Source organism: Balaenoptera physalus (genome assembly GCF_965194825.1).
Source record: "Balaenoptera physalus genome assembly, chromosome: 3".
Classification (NCBI taxonomy): Eukaryota; Metazoa; Chordata; class Mammalia; order Artiodactyla; family Balaenopteridae; genus Balaenoptera; species Balaenoptera physalus.
In genome coordinates, this window is record NC_138890.1 from 92,238,650 (window position 1) to 92,252,120 (window position 13,471).

At 33.0% G+C, this 13,471-nt stretch overlaps 3 long non-coding RNA genes across 3 annotated transcripts in view; 1 reads left to right on the plus strand and 2 right to left on the minus strand.

The window, feature by feature from the left end:
- LOC309659062 overlaps positions 1-9,570 on the minus strand; it is a 34,989-nt gene extending 25,419 nt beyond the window's left edge. Inside the window, exon 1 of the long non-coding RNA XR_014262557.1 lies at positions 436-9,570. This is a non-coding gene — a long non-coding RNA (uncharacterized lncRNA). The remainder of the gene's footprint in view (positions 1-435) is intronic.
- The window catches only part of LOC309659056, a 351,488-nt gene that overhangs the window by 238,520 nt on the left and 99,497 nt on the right, over positions 1-13,471 (plus strand). The window lies entirely within an intron of this gene.
- The window catches only part of LOC309659069, a 506,096-nt gene that overhangs the window by 126,838 nt on the left and 365,787 nt on the right, over positions 1-13,471 (minus strand). The gene's annotated exons all lie outside the window — the stretch shown is intronic.

Below are 13,471 nucleotides of genomic sequence, written 5' to 3' on the forward strand. Positions count from 1 at the left end.
CTTTTGGTACATTATGTATATGTTTTCATTATATTAGAACATACGGCTGTGCCAAAATACATTTAACTCTTTTCCTGTTTGTGAAATTTAAATTTTTATCCAGTCTTTTACCATGGTAAATGACACTCTGAATAGATTTAGAAATGTCTTAATTCACATTTCTGATTATTTTCTTAAGGTACGGTTCTAGATTTTTATACTATGGATCAAAGAATACACATATATTAAGGATCTTGGAACACATAGAGTTTCTTGTCTATTGTTAATCAACAGGTGTATCAGTAATAAATGATCATGTTACCCTCTGTACATTGGCTACTAGCAAGGTTAGACCCTTATTTTTTTTTTTTAATTAATTAATTAATTTATTTTTGGCTGTATTGGGTCTTTGTTTCTGTGTGAGGGCTTTCTCTAGTTGCGGCGAGCAGGGGCTACTCTTCATCGCGGTGCGCGGGCCTCTCACTGTCGTGGCCTCTCTTGTTGCGGAGCACAGGCTCCAGATGCGCAGGCTCAGTAGTTGTGGCTCACTGGCCTAGTTGCTCCGCGGCATGTGGGATCTTCCCAGACCAGGGCTCGAACCCGTGTTCCCTGCATTGGCAGGCAGACTCTCAACCACTGCACCACCAGGGAAACCCTAGACCCTTATTTTTGGACCAGTACCAGCAAGTATGTAGTAGTACCTTTTTTTTTTTTTTACTAACCAAATATCTGTTCTTTGATCCATCATATTTTTCTATCATTTTCCTTTTGTCTCATTTAAAAATATTTAAGTTCACTGTATTGTAGACAACTTTTTATGCTAAAATGTATATTTTATTGAAAAACTATTTTGAATGCATAAATATATTACAGTTTTGCTAAATTCTGTTCCATAAATATTACATAAATTTGCATTGCCAGATGTTGCATTTACAAGGATTTTTTTCTCAATGCTTTTTCCCTAAACTCCTTCCTTATTTTTCATTGTGATTATTTGCCTCTTTGCTGTTCCTTGATTTTAAATTCCACTTGACATATCTGAAGTCTTTCAAAACTCCTCTGCATCCAAACATCACATGACATTGTAGGTGTACTCTTTTCTCCAATCTTTTACTTTCTAGGAACTTTCAATTTTATATTTCTCTATCTAGTCTCATTCTATTCTTCATAAATACTAATATCAATTTTACTCAGTAGGTAGGTAAGTAGATATGCAGATAGATATTGAGACTTGGACAAAAGAAAGAAAGAGGCTCAGTATAATATGTGATGGACATAGCCTTTAATTAAATATTTAACTCCCTTTTTAGATTCTGTGTTTACATAGTGAAACACCCCTTATATATCAAAAATATTCCTAATTTTTCACAGAAAGTGCACATGGAAAAGCATGTCACTTTTTAAAAATCAACATCCTTATATTATGATTAAAAGTCATTAAAGAGAAAAAAATTAGTCCAAGCAAGGAAACATTTGTTATTTTAGTTGTCACAGTTTTATAACTAAACACATTAAACTGTTTCTTTCCCACTTTTAATTTATAATTGTTTATGAATATAGATTTAGTGAACATTTGTTCTATGTAAAAATGTACCATTCATTTTTCCTGTAACATTTTAAAATACAAACTCCCATCTTCAGTGTACTGTTAAGATCATTTGACCTGGATACTACAAACATCTAAATCAAAGCCTCAGTCTTTTTAGACACAATAATAAATATGATGAGATCAGAAAAGAAACATTGTAAAACAAAAGTTAAATTAATATTGTTAGGTCACAGAAATGTGTCTTCAAATCTTTTTGTGGGTATATGAAAGAAGGAAAACCAAGTTTTTTTAACAATTGCGTCAAAACAACCAAATTAAAAATGTCAGAAATGAATGCTTGGCTTCCATTAAATTAGTTCTCTTTTTTATCTATATAGCAAATAGAAAATAGAAACTTAGTTCTTATTAGATATTTAAACCATTAGCATTTATGGCAAAATTTATAAAAAGTTATTTTAAAAATCTATTTCATTTTTAGGATTTAGTATTTATTTATAACTACTAATATTGAATTACTAAAGTGAAGCCAGTAATAAAAATCCACCTAAAATAAAAGAGAGGTATTGATTATTTCCAGAACTTAGAGGTTTGATATATTTGAGTCAACTTATTAAGTGTCATTATTTTTTTTTTTTCATCCTTTCTGGCCATATATCAAACTGCGGTATTTTCTACATTTTGCCATGATATCTCTTTAACAGACTGGGGATAATTTAGGGGTATTGTAGAAGGATAATTGAAGACAGTATATTTTATTTTCTGTATATATGAAGAGCAAATGCTTTAGTAAATGGGCAGACTCTTATACTTTCAATTAAAACATACTTAGATTACTTAAATACTAAATAAAATAGATATAAAATAACTTCTAAATTTAAAGTAGGCTCTGGGTTGTAGAAGTAAAAGTTTATTTTTATTAATTATTCCCCCTATGAATTTATTCAACAACTATTTATTGTCCGTGATATTTGAGCAGTACTTTAGATCCTAAATATAAAAAGGTGAATTAAAGATACAGTCTTCAACTTAGAGAAATATCATTGCTGGTGAAAGTTGAATCATTGCCTTCTTCATGTATAGTGTCTGTCAACTTCTACTCATGATCCCTCTTTTTGTCTATCTCTCTCATTTTTACCTGCACAAATATCCTGGTTGGCAAAATTTCATAAAAGAGCATGAGACTAATTTTTAAAGAGAAATGTAGGCAACGTTTGCAATGAAAAGTATAATTAAATGACTTTGAAGCCATTTATATTGATTAAACTACACTGGTCCATTATTAATCAACTAGTTGCTGTTTATTGGAACATTAGATCTCCTAGGGATAAAAATCTCTGCAATATTACTGAGTTGAAATATAAAGAGTTGAAATTTTGGCATTTTGCCTACAATCTACAAACTATCAGTGGTTGTGACCATGATTATTTTCCACATTTAAGAAAAGTTAATGCAGAACAATTTTTTACATTTTTACTCAGGGAAATATTTGGCAGCTGATGAGAAGAATGTATAAATGAGAAATCAGATATAAAGCTGAATGCTTCAGAAGATCAGGTCATTATAGACAAAATAAAATTAAAAGAAGAAAGATGTAGTTACTTCCTTTGAGAAAATAGTCACCTTCTGTTGTTATTGTGTTGCTGCTTCTAAACATGTATATTAATTACACCAACTCTTTGAGTGATATTCCCTAGTGATTATCTACTTTTCAACACTGGCAAAAATTGGTAATGTGTGTACACATATTATCTGTATACTCTTCATATGACGGTATCAAAGATGTCTTGATAAGTACTTGAACTCATTGTATTTATATGAGTTAGATTCTTTTCTACCATAAATTACAAATAGAGTCTTCCTAGTACCCAACGATTTTTTTCTGTTGGTTCTACCACCACATTTGTACGAAAATCTGTGTTAGAGTTCTCCAGAGAAACAGAACTAATGAGTTTTGTGTATGTATGTATGTATGCATGTGTGTGTGTGTGTGTGTGTATGTATATAGTGGACTTATATATTTGTGGGGGTTGGCAAGTCTAAAAATTTCAGGGCCAACTAGAGCTCCAGGGGAGACTTGATGTTGTAGCTCAGCCCCAGAGGCAGAATTCCTTCTTTTTCAGAAGAGGTCAGCCTTTGTTCTATTAAAGTCATCAACTGATTGGATGAGGCCTACCCCCATTATAGAGGATAATCTGCTTTACTCAAAGTGCTTTGATTTAAATGTTAATCTCATCTAAAAAATATCTTCAGAGTGACATTTAGACTGGTTTTTGACCTAATATCAGGGTATGGTGGCCTGGTCAAGTTGACAAACACACTCACAGTGGCTGAGCAATCTGCTAACTTCTGGTTTTCAAATGCAAAGGGAGAAATGAAAACCATTTTGGTGAAGTAATTATATTCATTCAGTAAACTTTCTTTGTTAGGAAAGAGAATGAGTCATAGGTTTCTTTAGTTAGAATATTCATGGAGAAAATATTTGCAACAATGAAAGAAACACAAAAATACACAATTTATTTTTTCTTCATGGATTTATTACTAACAATTCAGCACTTATTCATAACCCAGAAAGATGTTAGCCAAAATTCACATTTTTAGAATGTACTTCCCAGGCTACAGTCTTAACTTACATGGTTTTGCTTATCTATTAACACTAAAATATCCATTGGGCCTAGAATGGTGTGACAAACAGTAAATACTTTTAATGTGTTTTAAGAACAAAAGTAGGAATTAATCAAAGTATAAGTAAATGAATGCAGCACTATTCAAGCCTACATTCTTGTTTTGAGTCCCCACAGTGTTATATAATTATGGAAATTAGGAATCTGCTGTCTATCACTTTCTCTCTTATATTTTCAAGTTTTATATTAATTGCTGTACCATTTCTGTATACTTAGAGTATATCTTATTTGATTAATTTTCTCCAAATTCTTGTTCCTTTTATTCCATTTTCCCAGATAAGAAAAATGAACTTTTCCTGATACTTTTCAAGTAAGACCTACTACCTCAATTGATTCTAAAATGCACTTTATATAAACGGAAACAAATGGAGTAGTTAAGCAAAAACATGGGCCCCTTCTTTAAGTATACGGTAGATATTTTAAGAGCTTTCAAATACTCAGTTACTGTGTTAACTGTGAATTGTGGCCAGAGAAAAAAGAAATGCGAACAAACATCTAGTCTGATGAAAGCTATTTCTATTCATTAAGAAATCCTCTGAAATGTTTTTCCCTGAGACCAGGGTACTCCTGACAGTACGGCTAACAAATTGTATATTCCTTGCCATTTATTTTCATGAACTTAATTGACCATTTTAGGAAAGAAATGGCCCTTTATGATAACAACAAGATAAAAGCCGGTAATTGACTGAAATGCTTGAGTACAGCTAGCTAAAACCACTTTCAACTAATGGAGACCTGAATGAAAGGCCTGAAAGTTTCAGCCAATTGCAGAGAAGGTCACAAGATTTTTGAATCTTACAAAAAAATGTTTTGATGATGCATCAACTTGAAAAAGGTATGAAAGAAAAGAGAAAAGATCACATCGAAAATTCTTTTGTAGAGCAACTGATTATCATGCACCATGCATGATGTATTATGGAATATTGATATTATTTTAAAAGCTTTTTTTCAGTATTATTATGCTGTCAGCACAAGGTTATTTCATGTAAATAAGACCAATAGGATTTATTAATATTTTCAGAACATGGTAAAAAAAAAAATTCCATTAAACACAGGATTGATAATCTAAATTAAACAATTACGGATTTTTTAAACAGTCTTATAAATTATTCAAGATTTTATATTTATTGGCCCAAAAGTAACAGATAATTCTAAATTTACCTTAAGTCATTTTATCTATATAAACTAATTTTAAAATACCCAAATTGCCGTGCATGTCATTACTTTACATGATTTAATTTACTTATATTAATATATTTATATCTAAACATATTATGGCTTATATAGTCTCTCACTAAGCATAATATATTTTTAATGGTTTATAGCTATTGATGGTTTTATTTTCTGTCTATTCATTTAACAAAGACCTTATCTTTTTACTGTTTTAATAAATTGAGAGAGTACCCAAGTCAGAGTCCTGCTACAAAAATCACTCAAAGGTACACATTAATTCATACTTCTGCTAATTGTTTTCAATGGACACTCTAAATGCATCATAAGAAATTGTAATATTTGATTTGTTTTGCTCATCTTTGTTTCTTATTTTTAAAAAATTTTAAGTGAGGATATGTTGCTTTATTAACAACAAAAAAAGGATTTTTAAAAATGTATATGATTGTGAAGAAAATTATAGAAAAAGGTGTAGCAATAGAAAATAAAATATTAAATGCCTGTTGATTTAATGCATCCTTAAAATTGTAGATAAAAAACCGTTTTTTGTAACTAATTGGATGTTCCTTCTCTAGACCCTGAGGATATAATTCATATACCAAAAAGGTAGAAAGCACTGAATACTTTATCATCATCTATGAACTTATTTTCCTTTCTACTTTGGCAAATTAGACTAAAGAATCTACATCCAATAAAAACATATGCTCCCCTTTACTCTTTTTAAAAACAGATCACTAGGAAGACACAGACTTCCTATTTTCTTGAAATTTGCCATTTTCCTGTTAATTGTAAAACCCAGTGGAATTTTTAACCCCACTTTAAGACAATTTTACAGCACTTTATACTACTGATCATACAACTTTTGTAGATTATCCTCTTTTGGCCGTTGGGAATAATCCTATTGTTACACAGTTTCAATGACCTTTTCTTTATTGTGTTTTCACAGTAGGTATAGACAGTGCTTTCACTTCTTCCTTGATAGTGATTAATGCATAAGTGCCCTTATGTCCAGATAATCTGTTTGGTTTTTGTTTTTTGTTTTTTGTCTTTTCTATCGGAGAGCTTATTGACTCTGTGTTTCAACTATTACCTTAAAGTAAATGGTTCTCCTTTTATACCACAAGCCTCCCGAGTTCTATTTCAGTTGCCTACTAAAAAACCCCACAAATGCGTATTTTCATTTTCACAAGTAATCTACAAAAATAACCTCATATTTTCCCTTCCAAAACAACTCAGTGATTCTATTAATCATCCGTGAAATCTAATTTATCTTCAATTCTTGAGTCCCAATATTTTTTGGTCATTTAAAATAAATTTCATCAGTAGGATGCCACATCTCTCCTTTCAAGTATTAGTCTTTTTGACAAGTGTTAGTTCCACCTTACACCCTCTACTCTTTCTCCCATGTTTTCTCCAGTGAGGAGACTGAGCTTGAGAAAGATAAAACTCATTTAAAATTACTGTATATGTAGTTTCTAATACATTATATACATTATCTATGATAAATGTGAAATTTGATAGGGCAAGTATTAAGATGTCTTAAATACATGGCTGTAAATATAAAGTTAATAAAGCCATGGAAATAGTAAGGTTATGAGATGATAAGAACATGAACTAGGTGGATAACAATACGAGGAAGAAGAAATGAATTTAAAGAACATTAAGAACACTGAATTAGTAGAGTTATTTAACTGAGTTTAATCAAGTGCCTCAAAGGAAGTTGTTTCTGAAATTTTCTTATTTTAATTTTGACTAGAATGACCTGATCTTTTGAAACATTCAACTTTGTATTCTCATTTACACACTGCCAAAATAATGTTAAAGTTCGATGAGATATATAAAATCCCTGTGGCAAATTCCACAGGAAGTTAATTCTTATTGACTATTCACTAGAAGAATTATATAGAGAGCTTGTCCAATTATGTGACTCACAGGGTGAGGGAAGAGGAAAAGTTTTCCTCTAAAGAAAAACTTATACTAAGGAAATTTAGCAATCCTGTGCTTTGTAAATGAATGGTTAATGCATTCTTCTTTAACTCCTTTGTAAACTTCTCAAAGGAAGCTTTATTAGAGAGCATTGTTTTCCTCAGCAATACCTGTCTCACAGATATACCAATCCTTCTATAATAATCTGTTACACTCTTCCACAATGAATGCTACTACTCAAGGCTATGACTTTACTTACTTTTGCAGTTATTTGTGTAAATTGATACTTTCTTACATTACTTCAAGTTCCTAGATAGTATAGCTTATTTTAGTACTTTCTGATTTAAGTATATGTGCATGTTCACAGGTTTCGCTGGAAGAATTTTAATACAATCATGTCCATAATTAATTTAAAATCTTTCTCATTGACTGTTTCCAGCAAGTGAATCCTAAAATCAAGAAATTTTTGAAAGTTACTAAGTTTATATTGACCATTCTGATAATCTTATGATGATTATATTAGTTTTCTAGGCTGCTATAACAAAATGGGTAGCTTAAAAAACAGAAATGTATTTATTCACTGTTCTGGTGGCTAGAAGTCCAAGATCAAGGTGTTGGCAGATTTGGTTTCTTCTGAGGCCTCCCTCCTTGGCTTGCAGATGGCTGCCTCCTTGTAGAGTCCTCACATGGTCTTTTCTCTCTCCATTCATATCCCTGGTGTCTCTTTGTGTGTGTCAAAATTTCCTCTTAGAAGGACACCAGTCAGATTGAATTAGAGCCTATCTTAGTAGCCTTATTTATTAACTTGATCACTTCTTTAAAGGACCTTTCTCCAAAACAGTTACATTTTGAGGTACTGGGGGTTAGAGTTTCAACTGTGAATTTGGGGGGATGTATTTAGCCCATAGCACTCTGTAGTCTTGACACCAAAATTCATGTCCTCCTCACATGCAAGTTACATTTACCCCCATCCCAAAAACCCAGAAGTCTTAACCCATTCCAGTATCAGCTCTAAATCCTAAATCTCAACTAAATCAAAGTGTAGTTGAGATTTGAGGTATGATTCACTCTGAGGCAAAATTCCTCTGAATTGTGAACGGTGAAACCAGACAAGTTATCTGCTTCCAAAATAAGTGGTAGTGCAGGCTTAAAACAGACATCCCCTTTCCAAAAGGGATAAATTGGAAAGAAGAAAAGGGTCACAGGAACCAAACAAATCCAAAACCTAGTAGGTTGAGTTCCATACGATTTTAATGATGAAGAATCATCAGCCACCAGAATGGTGCCCGACTTCTAGGCCCAGCGGAGCAGCAGCCTGGCCCACTGAAACAAAGGAGCATGGCCCTGCCCCCTGGAACTCAGGAGGAGATAGCCTTGCCTTGGACCTGTGCCCTCTGGTCCGGTGGTGGCAGTGGCAGGCTTGAGGATATCAAATCACTTTCAGGGTCATTCTTCCATTTTCTTGAGTAGCTCTATAGTCCCATCCAGTAGAATCTCAAAAGCCCAACAGCCTTCCTTCATTTTGCCCTATCTTTGTCTCCTTTAGTCCAAGCTGGCAGTGTTTCTTCTGGTTCTGGTAGAACCCCATCTTTATTCTTATTTCTGCTAAGATGGCTAATTAAACCCATAATCTCTTTATCAAATGATTGTGCAGACACACCCTCTGTATTCTCTCCAGCACACACTTTCTCACTTTTTACAATATGGATAGGCTGAGAATTTCTCATATCTTTCAGTTCTGGTTCCCTTTATCTTAACAGTTTCTTCTTTAATTTATAATTCTCCTCCTACATTTTACTATAAGCAGTAAGGAGAAACCAGGATGAACCTTCAACACATTCTAAATTCTTTTCATTGCTAAAATTTCACATTGCTAAATATCCAATTTCATCTCTTACAAATTCTACCTTCCACAAAACACTAGAATATGATTCAGTTCTTTGCCACTTTATAACAAGGCTCACCTTTCATCCAGTGTGAAATAACGTATTCCTCATTTCCGTCTGAGACCTCACCAGAAGCACCATTAATATCCCTATTTCTACTAACAATCTTTTCAAGACAATCTAGGCTTTTTCTAATATGCACCACAAAACTATTCCAGCCTCCTACCTATTACCCAGTTCCACATATTTTGGTATTTATTACAGCAGCACCCTGCTTCCTGATCTGTATTAGTACTGATCTGTCTAGATCTGTATCAGTCTAACCAAAATCTGTATCAGAGTTTTTCAGAGAAACAGAACCATCAAGAGTGTGTGTGTGTGTGTGGAGAGAGAGAGAGAGAGATTTATTTTAAGGAATTGGCTCATAAGATTGTGTAGATTTAAGAAATCCAAAATCTGTAGGGTAGACTGGCAAGTTGGAGACCCAAGGAAGATTTGCAATTTGAGTCTACAGTCTGCTGACAGAATTCCTTCTTTCTCAGGGGAGGTCAGTCTTTGTTCTATTAAAGCCTTCAATTAATTGGATGAAGGCCACCTGCAACATGAACGGTACTCTGCTTTGCCAGTTTAAATGTTAATTTCATCCCCCAAAACACCCTTACAGAAACATCCATCTGTAATGATGTTGGACCAGATATTTGGGCACCATGACCCAGCCATGCTGACATATAAAATTAACTACCCCAGTTATGCTGCTTTTTCGTTTGTAATACCTATTTGGTGATACCTAGAAGTTAATTGACATTTGGCTTCAGAAATGTATTGAATTAATGTCTTTGAACTTCCTTAATTATTACAAGCCTATACATAGAACTGTTTAGAATTGGCTTCCAATATATGTGCAGAGACATAGTTATAAACCATATATTGTGAAATCCAACTGAACTTGTCCCAACTTGATTAGTTAATAGTTTCTGCTATCATTTCATTTTTCTCCAGCTTATGCTATATCAAACCCTGCATGGAGAAATCATTAAGTACTTTTATCACTTGCTATTTTTATGATTAGTCTGGAATTTTACTTAACTAATTTGGCTGCAGTCCATCTAAATAATAAAATGAACTAGCTGCAACAGTTCTGACCAATTCTGAGTTCTTCTCTTTTTATTAAATATTACATTTATATATTTTGCATCTATAGACAGATCATCTATAGTTTTTTTTTTTAATTTCATCAATTATCTACTACATTTAAGTACCTTAAAGCACATGCAAACAATAAGAGAGTTCTCATTTATATCCAGGTAATACTATGCACCATTTATTGATTAGTATAGGAACAAGCAATTACAGTATTTTATTGTGTAAGACACCAATAAAAAGCTGATTCAAGTACAGTAGGCCTAACAAAGAGCTCTAAAACTATTTAAGGACTGTATAGATAATGCTATTTCACATAATTTAGATTCACATATAATTCTTGCTTACAAGAAAATAAGACAACAGAACAATATCTTGATGATCTGATTCCTAAAGTGTTATATCAACAAGATCTGAATATGTGTGTACTGCATATAAACAGCATGTCTGTACTTTATACTGTTTCATAATTTTATATGGTCAAGCGATGATGATGTACCTCTAGATAAAACCTGTCAGAATATGTGAGCATATGTAATCAAATCATTCTAGGTGAAAGTGATGCCAATCTCATCTAAACCTTTTCTTTGTTTTTCCCCCTTAAAAGACCTCGGTTTTGCTTGACTGAGGAGATCATATATAATTGGAGGACTATTTCAAGATTTCAGGTGTAATGTTTGCAAACAGACAGCAGTGTCTGACATGATGCAGAATTCTTCATGATGTACCCACATCTATGTAAAGTTCAACTAATCTGTTGAATTATCTTTTATTGTCTCTGGAACATACTGTCTTTTGTCGCCTGAGATCTTTCATGAACAGATACTAACAAAGTATCTCACGCTAAAAGCTTGAGAAATTATATTTGGCATATATTCTCTGATTTTCTGTATTGATAATAGCCTCACATTAGAGATAATGAACTTCAAAACATGCTATAGGTATTTCTATGTAAGTTTCAATAGAGGAGACACATCATTTATCTTCCTATTAGACAAACTAAATATTCCCGTAAAGTATTAGAGGAAACAAGTCCTTAGGGGAGAAGATTTGAAGTAAAATTTACACTCATTGAAAAAGCCCTTGTTTCAATTATTGTGGATTATTTTCAAGGCAGTATTGTGGGGGAATTGCTAACACAGAGTAAATTTAGTGGGTTTAAGAGGAAAAGGAAATAATAGAGGATCTAGAGACCAAAGATTCAAAGGGGAGGATTGCTGTAGTATGTTATTTTTGTTTTTGCAAAATGATACAGAAATGTATGGCCCTATCTATGCTTGACTTTTGTACTGTCTAGAGATAGAAATATTTTAGCCTCAAATTTTGGGTCTTATAAGCATGATAGACATTTTGACACGGGGAAAATTGAACCTGTTGTTATCTGTGAAAGTAATGCACAATTATGATCTTCCTGAGATGCCTATTATGTAATAATCAGGAAATTTACCTTGTTGTAATGTAAGGAATTCAAAAGTGTCTTGAGGACAGGAATTTGCATGTGTGTGTGTGTGTGTGTGTGTATGTTAATTGCTCACATTTATTATGCAGCTGACCATGTGCAAATTAATCACTATATATCTGCTTATGGATTAACATTTGAATGGATAATCCTAAATCAATGGAGTTTCTGTTTTAAATAGCAATACACAAAGGAAAATCACAAGTAATATAAAAAGAAATCCAAGGATGATATTTAACATTTGAAAGGATTTCACTAAATAGTGCATTCAATAGTATATTACTAAAGGAAATTAATTAGCGTATTTATTTAGGTATAGCTTTCTGTCCAATTTACAATAATTATATCATCATTCTAATGAGATGATGATTTTGAATTTTTTCTGCAAAAGTAGAAATCTATGCTTCATTCCTGAAGTAGTAAAACAAAATTCTAGTCAAAATGGTGCTGTCAGCACTGGTCTTAAATTCTGCTTTTACCTCAACACCATAGATAAAATATATGAGGTGCATATTTTATAATAATTAAAGGCATAGCCACAATGAAAAATAAAATAAATATATAATGAGCAGAAACACATGGAGGCAATCTGGGACTGAAACAAAGGAACTTTTGGGTTCCAAGATGATATGTAGTCATGGGCCTCAGGGAGTTTGATTCCTGCCAGCTAAAGGAGACTAAGTTGACATAGATGGTAGGTGATCATAGTATATATCAGTTGATAAATCTAGGAGCTAGAGGATACCTGGAGAAATATAAGGTGCACTAACAGAGGTGTACCCATTTATAAAGTTAAATACTCAAGGCGGTAGAAATCAACAGAAAAGCCTTGCAGTATGAGTAGCTGAGTTACCCGTAGGTATGTGACTGGATTTCTAACATACTAAATTTTATGTTAGAGTAGAAACTCCCATTAGCAAAAACAAAAACCAAAAAATGTTTTTAAATTAAAATAAATAAAAATAAATAACAAAAGAAAAACTGATTTTGCACTTGTACTTTGGTCCCAGTAGTGTAACCATAGAAATTTGATGGAAAAGAGAGAAAAAGAACAAAAACAACAATAATAAAACCTCCCACCACAGATGAGCATGCAATGGCACCGACTGCCCTTTGCTCCAGATAACTTTTTCTAGGATGTCTATAATTAATATCCTTGGAAGATATAAACAGTATGTCCTTCTGGAGCAAAGGGCAAGCATGCAAAGAGTCTGGTTCCCTAAGCTTATGGTTCCTTTTCTGCAATGCTAATCACTGCAAGTACAAGCATCCATCTGGGCCCATCCATACATTGCCCCTGTATTATCTGGTTGCAAGGAGAACTGATACAAACAGGCTGATGCCTATGAAGTTTGCTATGTCTTTGACTCAGGAGTCTTACGTATTTTATCAGTATCCATGAAATTGTGGCATGCTAATTTGTAAGATTACAAATATAGATCCAAAGAATAATACGGTGGTGAGTTCCCTGGCTTTTATTTTTTGCCTTATATATCTCACACAGGGGGCTAGAAAATCTGACAACCTGGAACTCTCAATGAGTATAGACAGAAAATTGCCTCAACAAAAATGTATTTTCTCTAATCAAAGGCCAAGAAAGTGGTAGCCTATCAAGAAAAAGTATTTAGACAATAACCCCTCTATTCCAGCCAAACACCACAGAAAACACTGTGCTCCCACT